At 38.0% G+C, this 23,446-nt stretch overlaps 1 protein-coding gene across 5 annotated transcripts in view; it reads left to right on the top strand.

Moving 5' to 3' along the window:
- Nucleotides 1-23,446, top strand: part of LOC106883648 (uncharacterized) — a 654,180-nt gene that overhangs the window by 170,043 nt on the left and 460,691 nt on the right. The window lies entirely within an intron of this gene.

Genomic DNA, 23,446 nt, shown 5'->3' with positions numbered 1-23,446 from the left:
GCCATACAACACTTACATAACAGCAAGAAAATTTTTTTATCACTAATCAGGACAATGAATATCTAAACACTGTATCTTATTTGCTATAACTATATACTAATATACTGTATGTAGACTATATACAAGTATATATACTATGTACTATCACTTGTTCAGTCTCTGGAACCAGTTCTAAGGCAAGAAAACAGAATCTATTCTTAACTTCCTATTAACTTCTTGTAAAGTTCAGTTTTCATTGCTTCAATCTTTGGAGAATATCTTTTTATTCCCTCACATCTTATCTGAGAAACATTGCTTGTGTACCTGTTTAGTACCTTAATTAAATTGTGAAGACTTCCTACCTATTCCTTTTTGACTATTTTAGATATAATGGATAGTGTCACTAATTTGAAAGTGCCAGGTTTGGTTAACTGTTCTTGGCCATGTTTTCCCTAGACATGTGGTTTCAGGTTCAGTTCCACTGCACAGCTCCTTGAGCAAGTGTTTTTGATTAAAGCCCAGTTAGCCTAGTGAGTGGGTTTGATAGATGGAAACTTGAAGAAGCTTGTCATGTGTGTGTGTGTGTGTGTGTGTGTGTGTGTGTGTGTGTGTGTGTGTGTGTATGTGTGTGTGTGTGTGTGTGTGCACATGTGCACATGTGCATGCATGTACCTTGTCCTGACATAGTGTGATTGTTCTAAGTGAGTGTCACCATCACACAATCGATGGTGTTCATTTCCAATCTTCCATGAAAACATGTCTGGCCAAGGGGAATTATTACTTTGTTTAGAAACAGATGAGAGTTGGTGACAAGAAGGGCATCAAGCCATAGAAAATCTGCCTTAAAGAATTCCATCTAACCTAGGCAATCTTGAGAAAGTGGGCATTAAAATGATGATGATGATGATGATAAAATATGTGTGGTTCCTCAGCCAACCATTTAGTAAGAACATGATTGATCTACACACAAAAGCACCATTATTTAATTGGTTCTGAATTCTTTAGAAAGCAGAAAAGAATGAACCAAGTGTGTAAAGAATAGAACCAACCAAGTTCACATGATTATCATTGCTGCAATCACTGATTTCTACTCACATAAAATTAAGTGAAAAAATTGAATTATATATATTTCATCATTGTCAATAAGTAACTTGACTGTCAACCTTACATTTTATTAGGTATTGTTTACCTCAGAGTATAATATGCAAATTTGTTTTCTTTCTTTTTGAGACAATAAGGTGTGATTTGAGGAGATTTGGCTGTTATTCCTATCAAGTTAAGTGACCAAATGGGGGTCTTCCTTATTGTCTAAATGCTGTTATGGTATTAATTTAGGAAACCTTTCTGTCAGTTACTGATGATAAATATGTGAGCAGCATTGTCTTCTAACACCTGATTGTAATATTGTCAACATCTGTCAACTATTGTTAATCACATTCTGATATCATATATATCCTCAATCACTTCATGTTCATACTGGAGGATATTTTTCAGTGTCAATAAATCATGTGTGTAATTGTTGAATAATTTTCACACAAACACTATATCCTCTTAAATTCACCTTAAGGCTTTGTAATTATTACTGAGACTATTGTTTTATTGAGAAAGTCTAATGACACTGAAGCATGCCAGAAGCTGTTACCATAACTATCAAAGTTCAAAACCATTTCTAACTGCTTCTTCCATTTCATCTTTCACCTATTTAAATTACAGAGTTTTCACCCTTTCTTTCCTTCACAAGAATTTTCATTAACACTCATAAATTTTTTTTACATTACAGATTTATTTCAGTTGATTAGAAATATTTTTGGCTTGCTACATTAATTATGTTATGCATCATTTAATTACTTGTTATAGCAGCCTATAAGCTATCACCATAGTAGCCTATACACTATTGCGATATAGCATACACACTGTTATCATAGTAGACTATATACTATCGATATAGCAGCCTATATACTATTGCAATATAGCTTATGTACTGTTACCATAGTAGACTCTCTTTACTCTTTTACTCTTTTCAGTCATTTGACTGCGGCCATGCTGGAACACCGCCTTTAGTCGAGCAAATCGACCCCAGGACTTATTCTTTGTAAGCCTAGTACTTATTCTATTGGTCTCTTTTTGCTGAACCGCTAAGTTACGGGAACGTAAACACACCAGCATTGGTTGTCAAGTGATGGTGGGGGGACAAACACAGACACACATACATATATATATATTTATTCATATATACGACGGGCTTCTTTCAGTTTCCGTGTACCAAATTCACTCACAAGGCTTTGGTCAGCCCGAGGCTATAGTAGAAGACACTTGCCCAAGGTGCCACGCAGTGGGACTGAACCCAGAACCATGTGGTTGGTAAACAAGCTACTTATCACACAGCCACTCCTACGCCTATGGCTATATACTATTAACATAGTATCTTATATTTTATTACCATTACAACCTATATACTATTACCATAGTAGCCTATTACTATAGTTACCTGTATACTATTAAATAGTAGCCTGAATCCTCTTAGCATAGTAGCCTATATGCTAGTACTATAGTAACTTAGGTGCTATTAAGATAGCTGCCTGTATATTATCATAGTAGCCTATATACTATTACCACAATAGCCTATATTCTGTTACCATTGTACCCTATATACTTTTACCATACACCATATATATTGTTCCTATAGTAGCCCTTATACTGTAATCATAACAACCTGTATACAATAAATTTTAATTCTCTTTTAATTCTCCTGGCATTTCTGTGCTTCTTGTTTTCCTTGTCACTTTGATTAAATGCATCATTATAGTTATCATTATTTTTATTTTTTAATTATTCTTGTTGTTATGTAATGGACTAGCCCCCACCTGCAAAATTTAAAACTTTGTGCCTTTAGTAGAAAGGATTATCATTATTATTATTATTGATACTTCTTTTACAGTTTACATCCTGATTTCTGCTAATATGTAATGACTATGAAAAGTTTCACTTGAAGCTTAACAGTTTAGATTCTTAAATACTTCTCGTTTCTTTTTATTATTATTATCATTTAGGAAGAGGTAGTTTGGAAATTAAATGATTTTGCAGAGAGAAAAATTTTTTAAGATTAGAAAAAAGATAAAATAGGATGTGGATGGTAACTTAAGCAATAAGCTACTTTTGTTTCAGTAAATGAACACGCTGACAAGTTTATAAATAGCTTTGGTGTTTTGTCTCCAAGTTCTGCAATAAATGCAATTTGTAGCTCAGCTTATATAAATTGTTAGTGCTATATTCTTTTGTCAATGGTCAGTGCAGTGGTGAAACTAAAAAGCTTAGGCTCAGTAGATTAGTCAAAACTCAAAGCTAAAATTGAATTCATGAATGAATATTCTGTTATAAGTCTAAGTTAATTACATGTGTCCAGTATGTCTGTATGTGGAAGAAAACAAACTTTTTGTTGTATACCCGGATAACATTGCATATATATATATTCAATAGTATTTAGCAGACATAGCATCTGTATTGGTACTCAGCAGAATCCAGTCAACAAGGAACCAACATTATCCAGCATGTGTGTCAACGAAAAGAACTGCAAAAGATTACACAACACACATGTCAACCAATGGAATTGATTTGGCAAAATATCAGGATTCTATAGCACATATGATAGCCAATAGAATTGTCTTGGCAGAAAATCAATCATATACTGAAAGCTGCTCGAATTGAATTGGCAATGAATCAAAATTTTACAGCACATGTGTTACTTGGTAGAATCAATTTAGCTAAATACTACACTTTACTGCATGACAAGCATGATTTTAATATAGGGGAATGTTTCATCCTGCACTATTAACAAATAATATAATTAAACTGCAAAATATAATGACTACATGACTAAAATGTGTTGTTAGTAGGACAGATAAATCCTCAAATTATTATATCAAATGGTTTACTTTAAGCCACAAATGAGAGCATGATATTTATAACCATAGATGCACAAAGGATATTTTAATAATCACACAAATAACAACTGATTACATTTGATTCTATAACCATCAAAGGTCATTGCAGAAACACTTCCTCAAAAATGTTTGAAATTTATTTCAATTATAGAAATTGAAGCATGAACTATCGACATATTTAATCCATCAGCATATTTAATGTAATTTTCATAAAATCCTTAAACACATGATACAAATATAAATACAATTTCTATAAGACATCAAAATTAAATATATAGTTATGTAAATTCCCTGCATCAGTTAGCTCCTTATTTTTCTATCCCTTCTACTTATTTGTGCATGAAGCATTGCTGCTCAGAATTGCATCACATAGGGAGTGGCTACTACCAAATGAAAAAGAATCAAGTGAAAAAACTATTGTTTTGCAAAATGTCTTAAGGGAGTAAAACATTTGGGTAAAATAACAAAATATGACTAAAATGGAAACCAAAAAGTTGACAAGAAGGATCCTCTTTTTTGGTGTGGTTTAGTCAGGAGGTTGGAACAGAGGTCTCTTATAAGCCCTTTGAAACTTTTGAGATTGATATGATTAATGTTCACCTTGAATAGTTTTAAGTAGATATCAACAGGAAAAATGTATGTTATAAGGAAATTCCAGAGGAATAAAATTCTGGGGAGAAAAGAGAAGGCATTGTGGTTTGTGCAGGACCAGGGGAGGATAGAGTATGGATTATAAAACAGGGTACAAGTGAGCCATGCTAGTGAACATATGCAGATTAGTTGTTCAGAGAAATAGAAGCTGCTGTAGTTGTAGAATATGTTAAGAGAAGAGACAATGTGCATGAAGGAACCTTTGCCAATCAGATCATTGCCTTTCTTTTGGATGCAGCCTAGGTGTATTTTGAGTACAGCATCAACATCACTTGAGAAGTGAAAGCAGATTTTCATAACTGGTTTTATTTGAGTTTTGTAGAGGGACAGAAAATGTTCAGAAAGATCAGGCTTTGTGATGCTGTTTTTGACACATCATGTATGGAGATTGCTAGTAAAGGTCATCAGAGACTGTAATGTGTAGAATTTGCTGCAACTTTTAGGGATTTAAGTGAATGTCATTCATGAACAGAGAGAATGAGAGACAAGATTGTTTCCTTGCAGTGAGCAGTCTTCTTCTCTTTGTGCTAGTGAAGGATTCAAGATTGTCCTTCCCTCATGTAACAATGAGTTTAAGATCATTCTTCATGGTGGTAATGCATGTTTGATGCCAAGCAGCTAGGTCTCATCTACATGCAACCAGAAACCAGACACCCTTTTGTTGCATGTTAATACAATCCAGATGCCTTATTCATTCTTTTGCTTGATAAGTCAGTAAATCAGGTTGTATTCACGGCCTTCAGAAACATGCCTAGCTATGTCTCAATATGAGATAATAAACATACAATGATTTTATGGGATATATTCCATGTTCCTAAACAATGTTCTAGATTTAACATATCAGCTGTATTGCAGCTCTGATTTTTAAAACTTCACCATCATCATCATCATCATCATTTAACATCCATTTTCCGTGCTGCCATGGGTTGGATGATTTGACTGAAAACTTGTAAGCTAGGGAGCCACACCAGGTTCTGATCTAATTTGCCAAGGTTTCTTCAGTTGGATGCCCTTCCTAACACCAACCACTCCAAGAGTGTAGTGAGTGCTTTTTTTTATGTGCCACTGGCATGGGTGCCATTGACTTGACACCGACATTGGCTATGACTATGGTCTCCCTTGGCTTGACAGGTCTACACAACACAGTATATTGCCAAAGGTCTCAGTCACCTGTCACTGCTTCTATGAGGCCCAATGCTTAAATGGTGCTTTTTACATATCACTGGTATGGGTGCCAGTCAGACAACACTGGCACCAGCCATGACTATGATTTCATTCAGCTTAACAGCTCTTCACAAGCACAGCATATTACCCAACATTTGAAGGGTTCTTTTAACAGGCCAGTTATATGACACTGGTATCAGCCATGATTATGATCTCACTAGGCTTGATGGGTCTTCTCAAGCATGGCATATTGCCAAAGGTCTCGGTCGCTTGTCATTGCCTCTGTAGGGCCCAACATTTGGGGGTCATGCTTCACCACCTCGTCCCATGTCTTCCTGGGTCTACCCCTTCCACAGGTTTCCTCCACCATTAGAGTGTGACACTTCTTCACAGAGCTGTCCTTGTCCATACACATCACATGACCATACCAGTGCAGTTATCTCTCTTGCACACCACATCTGATGCCTCTTATGCCTAACTTTTCTCTCAGGACACTTACACTCTGTTGTGCATGCACACTGACATTACACATCCAGCAAAGCATACTAACTTCATTTCTTACAAGCCTATACATGTCTTCGGCAGTCACAGCCCATGTTTCACTGCCATGTAGCATGGCTGTTCACACATAGGAATCATATGGTCTGCCTTTCACTCTGATGGGGAGGCCCTTTGTTGCCAGCAGAGGTAGGAGCTCTCTGAACTTTACCAAGCCTATTTGTATTCTAGCAGCTATGGTCTCAGAGGATCCACACCTGCTACTGACCTGGTCACCTAGGTAACGGAAGCTATCAGCTCATAGTTTTCTCCACTGGCATGTGATGGAATCTATCTCCTGTACGTTTTTAGTGTTAATTGTACCTGTGCACCATCCACGCACAAAAACTATTTTCCCTGTTAACCTTCCTCTGATATTACTGCACCTCTTATGTATCCATAGCTTACATCAGGTGCATCTTATAGAGTTTTTGCCTATGCCCTTTCTACATTTCAAGCAGGGTCATCTATCTACCTGGAGGGATTTGTCATTTCTCTGCTTTCCTACTTACTAAGATTTTAGTTTTTGCTAGGTTAACTTTAAAGCCTTTCAATTCTAGACCTTGCTTCCACACCTGAAACTTCTCTAGTTCTGGTAGTGATTCAGCTACAAGAGTAGGGTCATCAGCATAGAGGAGCTCCCAGGGGCAGCCTGACTTAAATTCCTCTGTTATTGCCTGGAGAACTACTTATTGTTTAATTAAACACTACCATATGTCTCATCTATAGACAAATCTAGATGTATGTATTGGGTACTTACATATCTACAGCCTGTGTATATAACTTAAGGAACAAAATACATGTATATAAGTGTATATGTATATATGCGTGTTCAATATGCTCATCACTTTATACTAATTTTTTATGCTTGTATTGGTTGGATAGGTCTTTTACACTAAAAGATTTGCATACTGCATCACAAGACATTACAAAAGTTATTTGAACAACATTTGATGCCGCATTAATTAAGACTGCACAATATCTATTAGTATCCTCTCTAGCAACAGCTGGGAATCTATTTTTATACAGTAGCTTATGGAACTTTGGAATCCAAAGTAATTTTGGAAAGCATCTCTTCTCCTACTCCACAATAAAACTGCTTTATTTTCCTACTTCAAGTACTCACTAGTGGGGTAGTCATGCCCATCACTTAATCTGATCATCAGACAATGGTCACCTATATGGTGGTTTACTGGTGGGTATCACTGTAGTAGACAACACTAGCCTCTTCACTTTAACTGCCCTGTGATCACTCATGTGACCACCTATTAGCTATCAGCACCTAACTACAACTGTTTCCAAGCACCCCATTGATTTTAGAAATCCACAGCAACAATTTCTCAACTTGCATAGTGGAAGATGCATGGTAATCTTCAAGGTACTTTTTCTCAAAAAAGTATGTCTCCCATGCCACGAAATGCAGCACATGCTCTCTCTCTCTCTCTCTCTCTCTCTCTCTCTCTCTCTCTCTCTCTCTCTGTTTCTCTCTCTCTCTCTCTATCTCTCTCTCTCTCACACACACACACACACCTGCTACAGTCATTTTTCATTTCTTGCATGAAGATCATGTCCTAATATTAGTATTCATACCTCTTGTCAAATCTTCCTTGGTCATCCTCTTCTGCAAGCTCCTTCTACTTTTGACTGCTTAGCAGATTCTTTTCTTTCTGTTTCCTCCCCCCCCTCCCATCCAGCTGACATCCTTCATTGCACACAAATAACATGCAATCTTCCTTTTTCTCTTGGAAGAAACTTTTTGTTACCAACAGAAGGCAATAGGTCCTTGAACGTTCTCTGCCATCCTTACATTATCTACTGTGCTTTCAGAACATACTTTACCTCTGATAACTGTGTGAGTTTGTGTGTAATTTAAAATACTGTGGGAGGGTGTAAACATTTGTACACATCAAGAAACAAAAAAAAAAAATCACACATTCAAACACGAATATATATAGGTATGTGTTATGTTCTTTTCCAGTGTTTCACATGTTCTCGTTTACTTTTCAACTATGCATCACTACAAACTATCAAGCTATGAATACTACAAAAACTACTGGAAAGAAAATACTAAATATCTTCCTTGGTTATTTAACTCTAAATTGTAAGGGTATATAACTTTCAACTATTTGAAAAGTGATATGTCATGTAATGACCTGTAAATTGAGAAGATGGTATCTATTTCTTGTGTGGGGGGGGGGGCGTGCATGCATGCTTGTGTGTGTGTGCATGCTCGTGTGCGTGTGTGTGTGTTTATTCAGGCCCTGCATTTCTCTTTCCTTTTCACTCAATTACCATTATTCTCTCTATCCATTAAGACATGAAGTGTCTCTACTTTTGTCATGTTTGTTTGCTTCATTGATTACTAGGGTGTCTGCTTGCTCCATATCACAAAAACTATTGCAGCTGGGAAGATGAAATTCTTTCTTCATTAATGATTACTAAGCAAGAAATTTTATATTTCAAAAATTTGTCTTTTCAACAAGTTGAAAATTCCTCATTTCGACATCATATCTTTTTCTTATTTTTAGCTAAGATTTAATCTTAAAGTTAAAATTTATGGCCAAATAATTTTTATCTGTTTAACTTGTTTCCCTGAAATGAGTCTTAGATATTAGAAATACTCCTCAAAATATTCTAGGAATATCTTATTATTTATATTATTTACATAGAGTGTTGGCATTTCTCCCATCCATAAATCATCTGCTTACTTCATGCCTTAAAGCCATGTGGAATAAGATATTCTTTACTTGAAAAAAAAAACTGATAGAAATTAGCATCAGGAAGAACAACCAACTGTAATACAATGCTTCAATACCATATTCATCAAATTCATACCAAGAAAGAAAAATGGATGTAAAATGAATGAACAAACAAAGAATATATTTTGACTATCAATTCTACATAATATTTATATAACATTTTTTGATTCTATATCCAAAATGTTTGGCTCCAACTTATTTTTTCTTCATTTAACTTTACCATACATAACTTTTCTACTAGTTAAAAAATTCCTGTATGACAATTCAAATTAAAAATTAAAAAAGCTCAAAATGTAGTTAACACCAGAAAGAGGTGGTTAGCTTATTGTACAAGTGTTTATATATTCTCTCTCTCACCACCTCTCTTTCTCCCCACCCCTCTCTCTTCTCGTCCCCACTCTCACTAAACTCTCTCCACTCTTTCTCTCTCTACCCCTGCATTCCCTCCACCATCTGTCTCTCCACCCTCTCTCTCTCTCCACCTTCTGGTTCTACTCTCTTGCTCCCCACCACTATCCACTCCACTTCCCCATTCTCTGCCCTCCCCTTTCTCATAAAGACACATATCCACATTAATATATGTCACGTGTTTTGAACTCAAAAAGTAATGATAACATAATATACAAAGAAAACTATCATGTCTTTATCATATAAATAAATTTTGTGAAATTCAAAGCTACTATTAAAAGTATGTGTTAAAATTAATAATTCTCTCAACAACTCACTTCCAATTAATTTTATTTCAATTCCCCAATTTTTCCAATCAGTGTATTTGCTGAATTAAATAATCAAAAATACTCTTAATTTATTTCTGATTTTAATATTTACTATTTTGTATCACCATCACCACACCCCTAGAACATCCACTAGATGGCTTCCCCATAAGACTTTATAAGCTAACCTCTTACTACCACTCAACATGATAAGCAATCTCAAATATTTAATTAATAATATCTAATTAATGATTTTTAAGAAGAAAGTTACTAAAAGTGCAATAAAATACTATGTAACAGTAAATGGCAATTGTTTCAAAAATGCTATACACACATAGACACATATACACACACTAGCATATACGCACACATGCATACACATATACATATATGTACATATATATATATATATATATATATATATATATATATATATATATATATATATATATATACATGTGTGTGTGCATGTAAATTACTGATGTGCCAGCAGTGTTTATTTTTCATACTGACCTATACTATGGTGTGTATCTATTAATTTGAAGCTAACGCTACCAATGTGAATTAATTAAATGAATTAATTAAATTTACTAGATATATGAGACAGTGGTAAATGTCCTTACCATGGACAGTAAAAGAAGTGTTGGCTAGATGCCACTGTTTCTAGTTTATTAACTTTTGTCACCAATTGGATACTCTACATTTTGTAGCCGCTGTGATATTATATTCAATGCTACTGTTGTTGGTCTGATTTGAATATTAAACAGATTTTTAGCTGTTAATTTTGTTACTTAAAAAGCAGACTAGTAAACAGTGTTTATTTTTCATAGAAAAGCTCTCGCTCTCTCTCTTTCTCTCTCTCTCTCTTTCTCTCTCTCTCTCTCTCTCTCTCTCTCTCTCTCTCTCTCTCTCTCTCTCTCTCTCTCAATCACACACACACACACACACACAGAGGATGTCACAAAACATGTATACACACTTTAAAGGCTGATAACTCAATTTTCATATCTTTTTAGATTTAACCCATTAAAAGTAAAGAAGGGAACCAAACTAAAGCTTAGAAATTTGTCCTAAAGTGCTACTGGGAGTCTGAAAACTCAAATAGCAAAGACAGTTTAGAAGTGAGTTTCAAAGAGATCTACTGATATCACTTACCATCACTTGAACTGAAGATAAATTCTAGAAGACTGTAGATATTGATGAACCTCTCAAAGCAAGAAAGGTCACTAAAAACATATTGCCTGAATTCATGAAAATCTGTACAGCAAGTGAGTCATGAAATAGAGATTTCAAAATCAAGGATCTATTACAGTTTAAAGTACTGTCATTGGAAATATGGCATTCCAAGAACAGTCCATGCTCTCAATGAAGATGATTCAGGTTGAACAGTGGAGTTTTGTGAGTGGTGCTTGGCAAGGTGTGTTGCAAAAAAACTGTTTGAAATGATGAGATTCCATTTAAATTAAATGACTTGTGATGATGATGATCTTTTCTCCCGCCATGCCTCTGTCTACCCCTCCATCCTCTCTCTCTCCTTCGTAGTTTTTCCTTAAGGTCTTCAGGTTCTGGCTATATATAAATGAGAAACCCATTCTAAATTATCTCGCTGACATACTACGACGAAATACCCAAGATGCAGATAAGATAGAGATTTTTTATTTATTTACGGCCTCAAACATCTCATAATACCTTCGCGCTTTAGTTTTGCCCCCTATTATTTATCTTGTTTCTCTCCATGAAATTCAATTGAATTCAGTTGTTGTCTTAAATTCATGCTTATTCATTTTCTAAGCTTCCTAAATTCATGCTACGTTATATTCTAATCACCCAGAATTCATTGCTCTTTTAAAAATTACGATTTATGCATTGTTGTCTCTCAAATATTTAAAATCTACAATTAAGAGCCCTATCTACTCGCTGGCGGTACCTACCCACCACTACCCATTTTCCTTTATTCAAAAATTCTTATCGCTCCTTAAAATTATGGCTTTTAAGTGTTGATTTCTCAGCCCAAGAATTACAGCGTGATGTGCTGCTTGACTGGTCCCCCCTCTCTCTCTCTCTCTCTCTTTATATATATATATGATGATGATGATGATGATCTTTTCTCCCGCCATGCCTCTGTCTACCCCTCCATCCTCTCTCTCTCCTTCGTAGTTTTTCCTTAAGGTCTTCAGGTTCTGGCTATATATAAATGAGAAACCCATTCTAAATTATCTCGCTGACATACTACGACGAAATACCCAAGATGCAGATAAGATAGAGATTTTTTATTTATTTACGGCCTCAAACATCTCATAATACCTTCGCGCTTTAGTTTTGCCCCCTATTATTTATCTTGTTTCTCTCCATGAAATTCAATTGAATTCAGTTGTTGTCTTAAATTCATGCTTATTCATTTTCTAAGCTTCCTAAATTCATGCTACGTTATATTCTAATCACCCAGAATTCATTGCTCTTTTAAAAATTACGATTTATGCATTGTTGTCTCTCAAATATTTAAAATCTACAATTAAGAGCCCTATCTACTCGCTGGCGGTAACCCGCCCTCCCACCCCCTCCACCGGAAGTTCATTCCTCTGTCATCCCACCCCCTCCACCGGAAGTTCATTCCTCTGTCATCCCACCCCCTCCACCGGAAGTTCATTCCTCTGTCATCCCACCCCCTCCACCGGAAGTTCATTCCTCTGTCATCCCACCCCCTCCACCGGAAGTTCATTCCTCTGCCATCCCACCCCCTCCACCGGAAGTTCATTTCTCTGTCATCCCACCCCCTCCACCGGAAGTTCATTCCTCTGTCATCCCGCCCCCTCCACCGGAAGTTCATTCCTCTGTCATCCTGTCAACCTCGGCTGTCTCCCGGAACCCATCTAGTGGCCTTGGCCATCCTCTCCCCTACCTTTGGGTAGCGCATTAAGGTTGAGAAATGTTTGCAGGTTGTAGGTACTGTTTTGCTTATGAATTCTTCCAATTGCAAGTTTTCTTTTCAGGTACACGACACTGCTTTTCCCCTTCCCAGGCTACAGGCCCACACCCCCAACACCCATACTGTTAGGATTGGCACTCTCAACGTCGGCACGCTGAAAGGTAGATCTGGTGAAATTGTTGAGATGCTTGAACGGAGATGCGTAGATATGTGCTGCATCCAGGAAGTAAGATGGAGAGGAGGTTCTGCAAGGTTCCTCACAGGCAAAGAACACAGGTACAAGATTTTCTGGGCAGGGAACACTGACGGGGTCGGGGGCGTAGGAATACTTCTAGCGGAGAAATGGGTGGATAAGGTAATCGAGGTCGTTAGAGTAAGTGACAGAGTACTTAAGATCAGACTAGTGCTTCATCATAGATTAGCTACTGTCATCTCAGCCTATGCACCTCAACCTGGGCTACCAGATGGTCTGAAAGACCAATTCTATGACACCCTCTTGCAAACTACCTCGTCGACGAGTGACAGGGACCTTCTCTTTGTGGCTGGAGACTTCAACGGTCATGTCGGACGTCGTGCTGGGGGCTTCCATGGCATACATGGAGGCTATGGCTTCGGTTCCCGCAACGAGGAGGGAACCAGACTGCTGGAGTTCTGTGATGCAACCAATCTTATGGTCTGCAATACCAACTTCAGGAAACCTGCCAGTCACCTAGTCACCTACCGCTCCGGCAGACACTCTAGCCAAATCGACTACATCCTCGCCAGAAATAGGGAAAGAGGGCGGCTTATAAATGCCAAAACCTACCCTGGCGAAGAATGTACCCCACAACATAGATTAGTAGTTAGCGACTTTGGGATCAAGGCAAAATGGGTGCCCAGAATTAGACAGGCTTGGAGAAGAAGGGTGTGGAAGCTTAAAGACCCTGCAAACGGACAGAGACTTAGAGACAAGTTACTTGAAGCATTTAACGAAATAGAAGGGGATATAGCATCATACAACGTGGAAGACAATTGGAGATTTCTGCGGGACAACCTGTTGAAAGCCACCGACCAGATTTGTGGGTGGTGTAAGGTCCCCTCCCAACCCAGAGTAACGTGGTGGTGGAACAAGGAGGTAGACAGGGCTATTAGACAAAAGAAACAGGCTTGGAAGGACTGGAAGAACGGTGGTAGCAGGGAATTGTACCAATGTGCCAGAAGGGAGGCTAGGCGACAGGTTTATTTAGCCAGAGGGGAAGCAGATAAGGAAAGATTTGCCAATGTTCTGCGCCGTGAGGACCAAAGACTCGAGGTATTTCGTGTTGCAAGACAGTGTAGGAGAGAGAATAGTGATGTTGTAGGAGAGAAATGTGTTCGCATGGATGATGGTACGCTTGCATTAAATGAGGATGCAAAGAAAGAGGTCTGGAGATGCCACTACGATAGATTGCTTAATAAAGAGAATGAATGGGAGAAAGAGAGCCTGCCTTATGTCGACCCAATAGAGGGACCAGCTATCCGAGTTGATAGTACCAGGGTAGATAAAGCAATTAAGAGTATGAAGACCGGGAAAGCCCCCGGCCCATCAGGAATCACTGCAGAGATGCTCAAAATATCTGGCAGTGTTGGCTATAGCCTAGTCACCCGTATTACGAACCAGGTGATACACGAAGGAGTCATACCCTATGACTGGTGTAGCAGCATCATAGTCAACTGCTACAAAGGTAAAGGGGACGCTTTAGATACAAATAATTACAGAGGCATCAAGCTGTTAGATCAGGTTATGAAAGTTACAGAGAGGGTCATAGCCCAACTAATTAGGGAGCGAATCAATTTAGATGAGATGCAGTTTGGGTTCGTGCCAGGTAAAAGCACTACTGATGCCTTATTTCTAGTGAGACAGTTGCAAGAGAAATACCTAGCTAAGGATAAACCTCTGTACCTGGCTTTCGTTGACATGGAGAAAGCCTTTGACAGGGTCCCCCGATCCCTTATCTGGTGGTCAATGAGGAAACTTGGGATAGAAGAATGGTTAGTGAGAGCTGTGCGAGCCATGTACAGAGATGCTGCCAGTAAGGTGAGGGTTGGAAATGAGTACAGCAATGAATTCCGGGTAGAGGTAGGGGTCCACCAAGGTTCCGTCCTCAGCCCCCTATTATTTACCATAGTCCTCCAGGCAATCACAGAGGAGTTCAAGACAGGTTGCCCCTGGGAGCTCCTCTATGCTGATGACCTTGCCCTAATTGCGGAGTCACTATCAGAACTAGAGGAGAAGTTTCAGGTGTGGAAGCAAGGTCTAGAATTGAAGGGCCTTAGAGTCAACCTAGCTAAAACCAAAATCCTAATAAGTAGGAAGGTAGATAAAACACAAACCCCTTCAGGTAGATGGCCCTGCTCAGTATGTAGAAAAGGAGTAGGTAGTAACTCTATAAGATGTACCCGGTGCAAGCTATGGACACATAAGAGGTGCAGCAACATCAAAGGCAGGTTAACTAGCAAGTTAGTTTTTGTTTGTGGCAGATGTTCAGGTGCAATAAAGACTGCAAACAAACAGGAAACAACTTCTATCTCATTCCAGGGTGAAAAACTAGAGGTAGTCGATAGCTTCCGCTATCTGGGCGACCAAGTTAGTAGTGGGGGTGGGTGCGCTGAAAGTGTAGCTGCTAGAATAAGAATAGCCTGGGCAAAGTTTAGAGAGCTCTTACCCCTGCTGGCGACAAAGGGACTCTCACTCAGAGTAAAAGGCAGACTGTATGACGCATGCGTACGAACAACCATGCTACATGGCAGTGAAACATGGGCTGTAACTGCTGAGGACATACGTAAGCTCGCAAGGAATGAAGCCAGTATGCTCCGTTGGATGTGTAATGTCAATGTGAATACCCGTCAGAGTGTAAGTATCTTGAGAGAAAAGCTGAACATTAGAAGCATCAGTTGTGGCGTGCAAGAGAGACGATTGCGCTGGTATGGACATGTGGTGAGAATGGAGGAGGATAGCTGCGTGAAAAAGTGCCACACCCTAACAGTTGAGGGAACCCGTGGAAGAGGTAGGCCCAGGAAGACCTGGGCTGAGGTGGTGAGGCAAGACCTTCGTACATTGGGCCTCACCGAGGCGATGACTACGGACCGAGACCTTTGGAAATGGGCTGTGCGTGAGAAGACCCGGCAAGCCAAGTAAGATCGTTGCCAGTGCCCCTGGACTGGTTCTTGTGCGGTTGGCACATGAGATGCACCATTTTGAGCGTGGCCGTTGCCAGTACCGCCTGACTGGCTCCTGTAGGATTTTCGAGCAAGATCGTTGCCAGTGCCCCTGGACTGGCTTGTGCGGGTGGCACATAAAAGACACCATTTCAAGCGTGGCCGTTTTCGTGCGGGTGACACGTAAAAGCACCCACTACACTCTCTGAGTGGTTGGCGTTAGGAAGGGCATCCAGCTGTAGAAACTCTGCCAAATCAGACTGGAGCCTGGTGTTGCCATCCGGTTTCACCAGTCCTCAGTCAAATCGTCCAACCCATGCTAGCATGGAAAGCGGACGTTAAACGATGATGATGATGATTAATCACCACAATTGCACCAACTGAGGACCTGTGAATCCACATATTATGGGAAAACATGATATGGATTCACCAGGAGTTGTACCTTATCACCAAAAGAATTAATTGAACCATTCTTTTTTAATGGTACTGTGACTGGTCCCATTTACTTGAACTTGCTGTGAGAATCTATCATGCCAAAAAGGACTTTGAAGTTATTTTAATTCCAGCAAGCTACATAGTATTGTAAGGACCTGCCTTGATGAGATTTTGCCAAATAGGTGGACTGGATAAAGACGTTCAGTAGAACATCCTCCATGTTCACTAGACCTCACACCACTAGATGTTTTTTAATGAGGATTCTTAAACAAAGCCAAAACAAATTGAGGGCAGCCATTGAATGAAAAAGCATACTAATGCCAAAAGAAATGTTTCCTGAAGCTTGCAACTCCATTGTCTTGTGTTATCAGAAGATCCTGGACCAGAATGATCATCAGTTTGAAAATAGACATTCATAAAAGGATTAAATTATACCTGTAGATTCTATTAAGTTTTGAAAATGAAATGTATTTTAATAAACTCTGACTTTATAATCATTCATTGTGTATACTTTTTGGGGGCAACCCCTTTTATATATATGCAAGTATTACTGAAATACCAGCATTGTTAATTTTTCATATTAATGATTACTATGAGATATATCCTAAGATTTTCATTAATTTGATTAAATTTGCTAGATACATGAGAATGGTTAATATCTAATTTCACTGTGGGTAGTAAAAGTGGGATCAACTGGATGACGTTGTTTCCTGTTTATTAACCTTCACTATTAATTCAATACCCTACATTTTACTGCACTGTGAAATTGTATTTAAAGCTAGTATTGTGATTATTAAATCAGGAAGACTTATTTAAAATATTAGGTACATTTTTAAGCTGTTAGTTTTGTTATTAGGTCGTCAGGTATGAAATTTGTAGTAAGGTATATGGTAAACTCGGACAGCTGCTCATTTTGCACCATTATTAGATTTTGACAATCTTTATTTTTTGTTTGAAAGCTGACACATCTATTTCTTTATTCTAACTCATTTTGCACTTTATGAAGTATTTATAAATCGTTTTTTGCTATTTCTGTTTAGAGATGGGTAAGTCAGAAATTCGTACAGTTTTGAAATATGAGTTCTGTTTTGGAAATACAGCATCACAGACAGCTCAGAATATTAATCGAGTATTTCATTCTAATGTTATTACACAGCAGACAGTATCAAATTGGTTTGCAAAATTTCGTTCTGGTAACTCTGACCTCACAAATGAGCAATGCGATCGACCAGAAACAAAGGTGGATAATGAGAAACTGAAAGCCACCATCAAGTCAGATTCATCTCAAAGTGCCCATGAATTATTGTGTTTGGTGTTAGCAAGCAAACAATATTGACTCACTTAGTTCAAATCGGTAAAGTTAAAAAGTTGGATAAGTGGGTTCCACATGAACTCAATGAAAATCAGAAACAACAATGTTTGGAAGCCTGCTTTATGCTACTTTCTCGTCACAAAAATGAATAATTTTTGAATCGAATTGTAACATGTGATGAGAAATGGATCCAGTATAACAACTGTAAACATTCAGCACAATGATTGGACAAAGACGAGCCACCAAAACACAGTCCAAAAGGCAAAATTCATCAAAAGAAGCTGATGGTGTGTGTTTGGTGGTCTGGCGCAGGTGTGATCCATTATGATTTCATTAAACCTGGCTCATCAATCACGGCTGAAGTATACTGCTGCCAACTGGACCAAATGATGTGAAAACTTACAAAAAAACAGCCTAGATTAGTCAACAGATCCACTCCTATTTTATTGCAAGACACCAGGCCTAACATCACAAAAATGATATTGGCGAAACTACAGAAGTTAGAGTTGTAAGTTCTCCATCATTCACCATACTCACCTGATCTTGTCCTCACTGACTACCACTTCTTCCAGAATTTAGGTAACTTTTTGATAGGAAAAAATTTAATTCCGATGAATGCTGTAAAACAGACCTTCCAAGATTTTATCGACTCTAGATTGCTAGGCTTTTACAGTCAAATGAATGAAGCAAGTAAAAGAGAAAAGAGTAAAGAGTATATATACATACCTAAGCTATAATTTAAGTGTTTAATTAACAGAATTTCCACTGTATTCTTGCCTAATCATTATGCAAGGATATATTCTGCTATACCATATTATTTGACTAGGGAAAATACAATAGTCTAATTTTTCTGGATTGCAGCTGGATACATAAGGCATTACTGCGACTTAAAATCTGAAATTATTAGTTTTATTATAAACATTAGCATTTATTGGTTTGTAACTATTTTCTACCTAAATACATAGAATCATTTTTCAAATTGAAAACACTTCCAAATCATTGGGATATATTTTTCAAAATAAATATTGGTTTCAAATTTGGCACAAGGCCAACCTTTTTGGGGGAGAGATAAGTCAATTACATTGACCTTTGTCCAACTGGTACTTATATAACTGACCTTTCAAGGTTTCAGTCATTTCACTGCGGCCATGCTGGAGCACTACCTTTAGTCGAACAAGTCGACCCCAGGACTTATTCTTTGAAACCATAGTACTTATTCTATCGGTCACTTTTGCCGAACTGCTAAGTTACGGGGGCGTAAACACACCACCATCAGTTGTCAAGCGATGTTGTGGGGGGGCACAAACACAGACACACAAACATATACACACACATACATATATATATATATATATACATATATACGACAGGCTTCTTTTAGTTTCCATCTACCAAATCCACTCACAAGGCTTTGTTCGGCCCGAGGTTATAGTAGAAGACACTTACCCAAGGTGCCACACAGTGGGACTGAACTCGGAACCATGTGGTTGGTAAGCAAGCTATTTGCCACACAGCCACTCCTATATATTCATACTTTGAAAGAATTGCTGTTATTTCAAGCTTCCCACTGAGTTGTGAATTGAAGTCTGGGAGAAACAGCAAAATCTTTAGAGATACTGGAATGTAATAAAAAATATGGAGGTGTAGTGAATGTATATGAGGTTTGATCACAAAGTATTGAAACTGGTGCTATAAAAAGAAAACTACAACACATATCAACTTGGTATTTAATCTCCTTTGAAGTAGTTCCCTTCTGAAACCACACACTTTGTTTCCATTAATGGAAGCATTCCTAGAACTTCTTTTTTAGGATAGAGAGCAGCTGCCTTATCACATTCTCTTAGATTTCTTTGACATCTTGAAATCTTGTTCTATTCTAGTGGGATTTGATTTTCGGAAAGAGGAAAAAGTTGCAAGGGGCAAAATCTAGGGAATATGGTGGTTGTGGGACCTGGGGAATATTGTGCTTTGCCAAAAATTGCTGCAACTAAAAGCAGTTTTGGCACACACTTGGCAGACACACATCTCATACTCAAATCTTCAGTGACATTGGACTGAACTGAACTGTGGCTAATGTTCACATCTTCCACCAACTCATGCACAGTGATTCAACAGTCCTTTTGGACAGCTGTGCACACATCTGCAATGTTTTCATCAGTTCTGGTTGCAGGTCTCTCAGAACATGCATCTCTGACAACATTTTGTAAGCCATCTTGGAAACATTTGAACCATTTGTATACACACGTCCCACTCATACACTCCTCTCCATAAGCTTTCTACAACTTTTCATAAGTGTCTGCACAGATATCACCAAGCTTTTGGCAAAATTTGATACAGATTCCCTGCTCAGTTTTCTCATTGAGACAACCACACACTACACACTTTACTTCCAGGTACTGCTTGGAAGTAAAGTGAACAAGAACATTATAACTTAGTGTGCATGTGTGACAGAGTCCAAGATCAGTCTGTGCCAAGCAGCTTCACTCTTCACCATAGTAACAATCCTGATATTTTCTTTTTTATCGGATTTATTAGATTATTATAAATTATTATGTTGGTGTATACAACCTGGATTAGGTTTGTCTTAATGCTTATTTATTTATTTATATTACAAGGACACACTGCCTATTTGATATGTTATTGTCAATGATTCTCTTTCCTTCCTATTCCTCTTTTTTCTCACTGTTTGGTTGTTATGCACTCTCTTGTTTCCCTCCAGTGATTATCACTTCCACCTGTGAGCCAAGTTTTTCTCCTCTTTCACCATTTCTGTTTCTGCAACTGTCTTTCTTCTTTTCTAAATCTTTTCATGATGCCATATGAGGGACAATGCTCTCATGGGGGCCTAGAGTTTTCTGACATCTGTGTTTTTGAACCGGGAATGTTTTATATATTTTTATGTTTCGTTTTGTCTCAAGCATGGGTTCTGTTTATGTATTCCTAAGCCGTATTAAAACAATTTTTTTATACTGACGACGCTGTCAGATGGAGTACTACAGATTTTGATATCAAAACCAGGATTTTTGATTGGCAGCTCAGAATGGGAAGTTTGTTTTTTGTATAGTATGTATTTTCATTCTTTCATTACCGGTGCATCAGCATGGCCGCAGCTCTAAGCTGAAACTGTAAAAGAAAAAAATATATATATATATTTCTTTGGTAGTTCTAGTTTTTACTTTAGTACTTTTTATTGATTTTTAAGTAGGGAGTATGGCAGAGTTTCATAAATAAATTTATTTGAGGTAGCTCTTAGTTTTTTTGTATTAGTGTAGTTTAGTTTTGGGTTTGGTTTTGTTTGATAGTCGACAGGAGAATGTGTGTGTGTATGTATGTGTGTGTGTGCATGTGTATAAAAATATACAGAGAGACAGATAGATATGTACATATGCACATACATTCAAAAGTATTTGTGCATATATATAAACATAGACACATGTGGATGAATGTGTTTGTTTTTACACATACACACAAAAGCTTACAAACACTTTCAAAGTATTTATTTTGCAAGTAGGCATGCTTGTTTTATCTTACAAAAATATTTGTAATCATTAATTTAACTTAGTAAGTGTTGGGAAACTCCTCTGTTGATGTTCAGAGTAGCAATAGTGTCACCATCACCACAATTATCCTTACTCCATCAACTTCGTCCTGATAGGCAGTACAACATACTGTTGAGTTTCTGAATTCCCTAATCTGGTTTAGTTTCTAATGGTTTCAAGATCTTTATCAAATGACTTAAACTGATTAACAGACAGAGAAATAGACAGAATGAGAGAAACAAAAGATAGAAAAAAACCGTTTTGTTCTCTATCATTAGCCTTTTTCATGCTCGCATTTTCCATGTTGGTAAGGGTTGGATGAAACTCAACAGTATGTTGTATATATATATATACATACTGTTATACAGTATGTTGTATATATATATATATAGATATATCGTTGCCAGTGCCCCTGGACTGGCTCTTGTGCGGGTGGCACATAAAATACACCATTTTGAGCGTGGCCATTGCCAGTACCGCCTGACTGGCCTTCATGCGGGTGACACGTAAAAGCACCCACTACACTCTCTGAGTGGTTGACATTAGTAAGGGCATCCAGTTGTAGAAACTCTGCCAAATCAGATTGGAGCCTGGTGTTGCCATTCGGTTTCACCAGTCCTCAGTCAAATCGTCCAACCCATGCTAGCATGGAAGGCGGACGTTAAACGATGCTGATGATGATATTCATACATACATTCATATATTCACGCACATATATACATGCACATACACACATAGATATAAATATACATGTGTATGTGTGTACGTGCAAGCGTAAAATGTATGTTTGCATACAATGGACAACAATATTATGTCTTTTGGAGATTTTATATGGCAATAATTTTGTTTTTGAATGTTTCACAGATCACCATTACAATACAGAAACTAGAAAAAAAACTATAATGAGAGAGAGAGAGAGAGATAAGTGTTCTTTGCTTTTATATCATTGGTATACATATATGTCTGTGTGTATACATACGCACACACACACACACACACACACATGCACTAGCAAAAGCTTGAGAAAGCTGCTTCACAATCCCATGGTTTCAAGTTCAGTCCCACTGTATGGCACATTGGGCAAGTGTTTACTGTTACAGCCTTGGGCTGACCAAAGCCTTGTGAGTGGATTTAGTAGAGAGAAACTGAAAGAAACACATTATATATATATATATATATATATATATATATATATATATATATACTTGTATAATGGAGTTCGAACCTCAAGGGTATGCCCTAGCACTTGCCACCATCTATATTTCTCTCTTCCTTTACTCAACCATCCTATTTATATTCTGATCCCTGTCCCTTGTGAGTATGCTCAGCACTTTGCCACCATCTCTATATTGCTGTCTCCCACTCTCTCTCTCTCGTTCTCCTGCACTTCCCTCAGGAAGTGCACTTGTTTCTGTCTTCATTCTTGATTCTCTCTCTCTCTCTCTCTCTCTCTCTCTCTCTCTCCAGCCGGGTAACCTTCTACCCCCTCTACAGCAAGATACCTGTTTCTGTCTCTCTGCCTCACTATAACCTTTCATCATCCTACACAATATCACCTCCTCCAATGCCCCCTCCCCTCTCAAAAGAGTTTTTGTTTTGTATTGCAAGTACTTGGTGACCATGTCAGTGCAGGTGCCACTTAAAAGCACCCAGTCCATACTGTAAAGTGGTTGGCATTTGGAAGGGCATCCAGCTGTAAAAATCCTGCCAAAACCATCCCACCCATATCAGCATGGAAGGCAGACATTAAACGATGATGATGATAATGATATATATATATATACTTTTTTTTTTGGTCTTGCAAGGTACTTAATGACCCTGTCAGTGCAGGTGCCACTTAAAAAGCATCCAGTCCACACTATAAATGGTTGGCATTTGGAAGGGCATCCAGCTGTAAAAACCATGCCAAAACTAACCTCGTCTGTGCTTGTGCCATATAAAAAGCACTAAGTCCACTCTGCTGAGTAGTTGGTGTTACGAAGGGCATCCAACTGTAAAACTCCTGCCAAAACAGTCACAGAAGTCCAGTGCAGGCTTCTGCATGGCAAGCTCCTGTCAAACTGTCTCACCCATGCCACCACGGAAGGCAGACATTAAATGATGATGATGATGGTGATATCTATATATCACAGACGAAAATGATCAACTACAAAAGACAATTGAAGAATACTTTACAAAAATTCTAAATCCAAAACTGGAAATAGTTAGAACCACTGCAAAGAAGACAACTTCCGCTTTATGCATTTGTTGGGAACACCTCTGTTTGAAAAGTTGAAAAACAAAAGTGCTTACACACAAAATTTACACCAGGCA

Source organism: Octopus bimaculoides, chromosome 4, assembly GCF_046866305.1.
Source record: "Octopus bimaculoides isolate indiv1 chromosome 4, ASM4686630v1, whole genome shotgun sequence".
Lineage (NCBI taxonomy): Eukaryota > Metazoa > Mollusca > Cephalopoda > Octopoda > Octopodidae > Octopus > Octopus bimaculoides.
This window is presented reverse-complemented; position numbering and strand designations above follow the sequence as displayed.